We start from the raw sequence: 6,264 nt of genomic DNA on the forward strand, positions 1-6,264 counted from the left end.
CCTTCCCAAGGTGTTATAACAAATACATGTGTTTGTAGGGGAAAAAAAGCAAGTGTGCGCTGTTTGGGGTACACGTGGGCTGTAAACACAACAGGAGAGAGATCCTCTGAAGAGTTCTTGGAAGGCTCTAAGGAGCTCCAAGATGTGCAGGCTGCTACGGGGAGATACACATGCTGTCTGCATCTGCCTGCTAACTTTTTAGCTGAGATGAAGATAGTGACATTATTTGTATGTGATGCAACAATTACTGTGTGTCCCTCCTAAGTTAATGTTGATAACAGCACAAGGTTTCTTACCTATAAAGTGTTTATCATCCCCAAAATATAGGATTTTTCTTCTTAAGTGGCACAGAATTTTACCAGAAAGCAAACAGCCTCCTCTTAGAGCAGAGATGTACGGGAAGAGAGTTCATGAACCCTGCAAATACCCTGGTAACAGCTGGTTAAGTAAGATCTTGAGCACACAAAGCCCCTCCTCTCCTGTCAGTGAAATTTTTAGCATGGAGAAAAGGACTAGAGACAGGAGGATAAAGGTCTGATACTCTTTTTCAGAACCTGGTGTGGGAAGTAGCATCTTACGTGTGCTGCGGTCTTTTCTTTTTCTGAGTGTGGTATTTCAACAGAAGTGCCTTTATTTCTCAGTTTGTTCTTGTCCGTTTTGCCAGGCTCAGCCTTACAGTGCAAGTGTGAGTTGGTAGAAACCAGGTATTCCTACAATGGTCTGTGAGCCACAGCAATTGGACACGGGCCAGCAGAACCATGCATGGTGTTTGGTTCCATAAGGAAATGCATTTGATTTAACCCAATAGAAACCAAAAGGAAAGAATTACCTAGCCAGGTTGGGTGGTTGAGAATTTCAGTTTAGCTGGAGAAGCCTCGTGATCTAGATCTCAATCTAATCAGGCTCAGAAATCACACAATAGTTGGTTTAGTAGAATTTGTAATTATGATACAACCTCTTCAGATTTTGAGCCAGTCACAACCATGAGTGGTGAAGCCATTAAGGGAGAACAGTCCCATACTAACCCTGGGCTATTACAGTGCTCTCCACCCATCCAAAGCTGGAGCCAGCAGAATCTGAAGATGGTCAGTGCATTCTGGCTCCTGTGAGCAAGAGACATGATCACATCTCTCATTCCTGGAGCACAGCCTGCCAGCCAAGAGATCTACGTCCCTTTCTGAAATCTTCCAAGTCCATTCTGGAAGTCTGGAGTCACTCAGTCATGCCAGGCATAATTGATGTTTGGGATAGCTACTATCATATATGCCTAGTTTTGCTTCTTATCACAGGCTGGCAAGGGAAAGTGACTTGGAACATGGTAGCTGTCCAGTGCCAGGTGCAGCTGGACCCCCTGGTTTTGTCCCAGGCTCAAACTTGTTATGAAAGCTGAACAAACATCTGACCACATGTCTGGAGGCACCCAAGAACTTCACAGCAGCTGCTGCAGCAAATGACTGGCATTTATGGCTTCAGAAAATAAAAACATTCATTCAGAGAAAATTCATAGAATCGTGGAATGGTTTGGCTTGGAAAGTACATTAAAGATCATCTAAATTGCCACCTAGAAGTTTGAGTAATAATTCTGCAACGGACATCTGTAAATTTTTGTCTCGAGATCTGAGAGTGAGAAGAGAGTGAGAAGATACACATCTCATCCAGATCCACAGAGTCTCCTACCAACACTGTATGTCCCTCTTGATTCAGAATCCCTGAACAATGAGCTCCTGCCCACGAGAAGAGCTTGGGTAACATCACTAGCTGGCTACATCAACACTATCCTGTCTTCAAGCCCCAGGGAATCAGAAACTGTAATATGGAGTAAAGTCATAGCAGTAGGGAATGTCTGTCTGCCCCCCTGTCCCTGCCATGGAGAGCAGAGCATTTGAGCTGCTTTAGTGAATGAAGTTGAAATGCTGTCTCTGGAAAGATGCAGGCATGTCCACAGATTGCATCACTTGTGCTAGCTGCACTGTTGTCAGATCAGATGTGTTTTTATTGTTTTTGTGATCCCATTTCAGTGGAGGTGCTGGCAGCTCTCCTCCAGCCATCACTCAGAAGCCCAGTCAGCCCTTAACAGCACATTTTCTCACAGACTCAACCAGCCATAGCCAACTTATACTGGCCCTAAGTGGATGGCACACAAAAGGATACACCTAATGTGATGGAAAAGGCCAGGCTCTAGGAATACCAATTTAACTGGCAGACACCAGGGCTAACTTCACTGTATTTTCTGCAGGTCTATTGCGGCAGCTACCCACAGTACCCAGCTGTGCTGGCTGAACTTCTCAGTACATTTGCCCAAGGAGTGTATTCAGCAGTCCTGAGGGGAGGATTGTGGGTCCTTCAACATTTGCCTTAGTCCATACTCTCCCTCCTTTTACATTTTTATTGGAAAGAATTGGGTTTTTTTAAGCAACCAATTCTTATATCTTCCCATGACCCCCTTTGCCTTTCTGCAGTGCTCAGGTGCTTCTGCTGGCACTAAAGTATGTAAATGTCTCTTTTAAAACCTCTAATTCTACTCCTGTCTCCAATGGGACCTCTCTAGAGAGGTGTGTCATTGGGCCCAAAGTGAACTCTAGAGCAACACTGCTGAGGTGTTACTTGTAGGTACAGCTTTTCTGGCAGTTCAAGACCCTGAAGAATCTTTTTAGACATTCAGACCTCTGATACAGCCCTGCTCATTACAAGGAGCCAGGTAAAGGGGTTTTCTGTGCATGTCAAATCACCATCTCTCCCTCGGCCCCAGGAGTATTCCCTCAACTGCTCCACGGGTCCTTTCACAGAGCTTCTGGAGTGGCCTTTGCCCTGTTTCCATTCCTGCCAGTGTCTTGCAGCCACCCTCAGACCCAAAACAAGAGCCAGCGGCACACTTATGTGCCTCCTCAGTCACAACCTCCTGCAGATTATTGCTGTGGTTCTTGTCCTTAGTGGTAGCATTTGGCTGCTCATCGATTTATGAGGCCACCAGTACAAATGGGAATTTAATTGTTTCTCAGATGTCTGAAAGCACAGCTGATGGGGAATCCAGCAGCAGCAATGATATTTGACCAAAGAAAGGTATTTCTGGTTATTATTACTAATTGGTGTTGCCGAAACTTCCTCCAATAAGATGAAAATTTGGCTTGGTAATTTAATGGAATATGTCCTCTTAGAAAATAAAATCTTTTTGTCTGATTTTCTAAGCACACAAAGCTTATGCAACAGTATTATCCATCCATCCATCCATCCATCCATCCATCCATCCATCCATCCATCCATCCATCCATCCATCCATCCCCAGAGCATGCTACCCACCTTGGCAAAGGGATAAATACATTTAAATATCTTATTCTGTTTTAAAGATAAGCTAGGAAGAGGAGAGTCAAATTAATGCCTCCCCAGAGATAAAACCTGCTGTTATGTGTTCCGTATGATCTGTGGCCCATTGGCAGTGACAAGGGACAGGCAAAAGCCAGCAGTACTGAAGGGACTTTGGGGTGACATACAAGATGATACTCCCCTGAAGTGAATCTGGAAAAAAGAATAAAAACGTGTAGAAACCTCTAGAAGATTTTGCAAATTCTGCTATTCTTGAAGCGAGAGTATTTTCCTTTTTTTTCTCCATTTCTTTCAGTTACCCAAGACCATTCACATTGGCAGCACAGCCATTACTTGGAAATTTCCATGTCTCCTCACATGAGACGTCTTCTGTTGCACATCCCACAAATCAAGCCTACTCCTCAAAGTCTGTGTGGAGGTTCCAGGCCCACCCGCAGGGTTTGATTCTCACACCAAACCCAGTTTGGTAAGTGGTTTCCTCTTTCTTTTATCCAAGCAAACCCTTTGCCAGAGGTCAATCACTGCCTCTTTAGAGACATCCGTACAATTTTGTGTTCTTGTACAAGTTCCTACGACAATTGTACATTCCTGTTACAGCTTCCAGACTTAACTATTTATTTGGCTTGGTAGGGAATTTTTCTTGCCTTGGCAGAGGCCTACAGACTGAGTTCACCACGGCCATTCTGAAAGGATACTTCCACCACACCCCAGAAACTTGTCTTCTTCTGGCTTGAGATGCTGCTAGTGCCAACAGACATTCATGGAGCTGCAGGGATACTCAGAACAGCAGCAGCAGCAGGGAAGGCTGTGGCCAGACCACAGGGGTGTCAACATCCACAGCAGATTACTTTGAAGAAAAGGAGGTGAGAGAAGGAGTGATGAAGCCAGCATGGGAGGGTAGACAGCTGAGGGAAAAGTGGGACTAGGGCTCTGTATTGGCTAAAGATCCTGCCTGGTGCCTGCAAGATGGGCATGCAACCCTTTGGGTACTTTTGATGGTAGCACCATGTGACACACTCCTCAGAGCTCCTTTCCTACCTCTGAAAGGGCTTCCTTCCTCAGCAGGGTATGGCATGCATACATGTGCCTGTGTATGCATACATTTGTGCCTGCCTGTCTCCCTGTGTGGAGGAGCAGCACTAGGATCTCCCAAGCAAGCAGTGAACTGCAGTGGAGGGAAATGCCTCCCACCCGAGGCAAAATAATTTCTACAAATTAATTCCCGAAAATGAGTGTAAAAAAATTAATGAACTCTGCTTCCCCACTACCCCTGCCAAGACATCTCTCCCTTCTTGGGGTGCTCACATGGCAGCTGGGCTCACCACAGGTCTGCTTCTCTGCAGGTTGCCTTCCCTTGTGAGGTGCCATTTGCCAGAGAACTAGGTGCAAGGCAGGGAGAAAATGTGAGAAAGGGCCTGGGGATCACCAGAAGTTGTACTGTCCTGGGCAGGAAGGACACCTAGAGCTGCCTTTTTGCATTTGCCTGCTCTGAAAACACTCTGGCAGCCCGGGCAGAGACAGCTTTGGGAGCTCTTGGAACAAGTCTCGGCAGGAGGCAGAGTCCAGGAGGTGACAAGAGCAGCAATAAACCAAGGGTTTGAAAGCAGAATGGGGAAATCCAAGGCCAGTGATGTTGGGCCATGGGAGATCATTGAGTGGGACAGCAAGAGACACATTCCTGTGGCTGCTTCCCTCTCAAAACCAAGCCTGGCTGTAAGGACCTGGGCTGTCAGCCATCTTTTCCTACTCACACCTGCTAAGGACAAAGTGGTCCTCAGCAAGAGCAGGGATCCTGCAGCATCGTAGCACAAGAGGTTTGAGCTTGATGGAAAGCTACATGAGTCAGCTGAGCCTGGGGAAGGAATGTGGGCTGAAAGAAAACAAATGACCCTTAAAAAAGCTTAGAGAGTTTGGCTGCCATTGATACCCCAAAACCAAGACGTGAATGGTCTTGAACAGGAGAAGACCCAGACTGCCTAGAGCTTCTTTTGAAACACTGCCACTGTATTGAATCCCCATCACAGCTCCCAGGGGCAATGTCCAGCTGTGTTGCAGTTATTCTCAAGCCATTTTGCTGAGAAAAACTGAGGCCATCTCACTCCCATGGAAGCAGGACTTTCCCTCTCTGTCTCAGAGCATTGCTGGGGTACAGATGGGGACATGTGCCTTGGTATTCAATTAGCAAAACTATGCAGCTCTTCACCCTTCCCAACCATCTGTGTGGAGGGGCACAGCGTTATTGGAAGCCCACAGCTAAGGCAGATGTAGGAAATCCATTGAAAACAAAGGAAATATGCCAAAGAGCACCTCCAGAGCCGAGTGTTTTTCCAGTTCAAAGCAAGCCAAATCTATTCTGGAATCTAGGTTTAGAGACTTCTATCCCACCTCTGGGTAAATGTAATTTTTTTGAGGATTAATCCAGATGGTTATGAATGACCCTATTTACTGGGCTTCTACTATGTCTGTGCCTCCTAAGGCTCTCTGGAAAAAGTCGTAATTTTCTGGGGCACTGCCATCCATAAGATAAACTGCAGAGATAAGCATTCCTGAAAGGGGCAATTTTGGGACCTGCCAGGGACAGGACTGTTGTGGGAAATGAGTCAGCTGGAGATGTCATCTGGTCTGGTCCCTGCTCTTGTCTTTGCTGCACCTGGATCTATTTTCAGGAAACACCACTCCTGTCCCAGCAGCATCAGGACACACTGCTCTTGCCTGGAGGGGGAACCACAAAGAAACAGAAGGTGACAATCAATCTGGGAAGGGAGAGAGGTTATGTGGAATGGACAGGTCCTGTCCTGTCCACTCCCATCCTGAAGAGAAAGGGGTGAGAGGCTGAATGAGACATGGCTCAGCTCCTGACCGGAGCCTGCAGCTTTCCAGGAAGCCCCAAGAGCTCACAGGATCTCTGCCCAGAGCCAGCCCATAGCACCCAACCAAGTCTGT

Source organism: Sturnus vulgaris, chromosome 5, assembly GCF_052056855.1.
Source record: "Sturnus vulgaris isolate bStuVul1 chromosome 5, bStuVul1.hap1, whole genome shotgun sequence".
Classification (NCBI taxonomy): Eukaryota; Metazoa; Chordata; class Aves; order Passeriformes; family Sturnidae; genus Sturnus; species Sturnus vulgaris.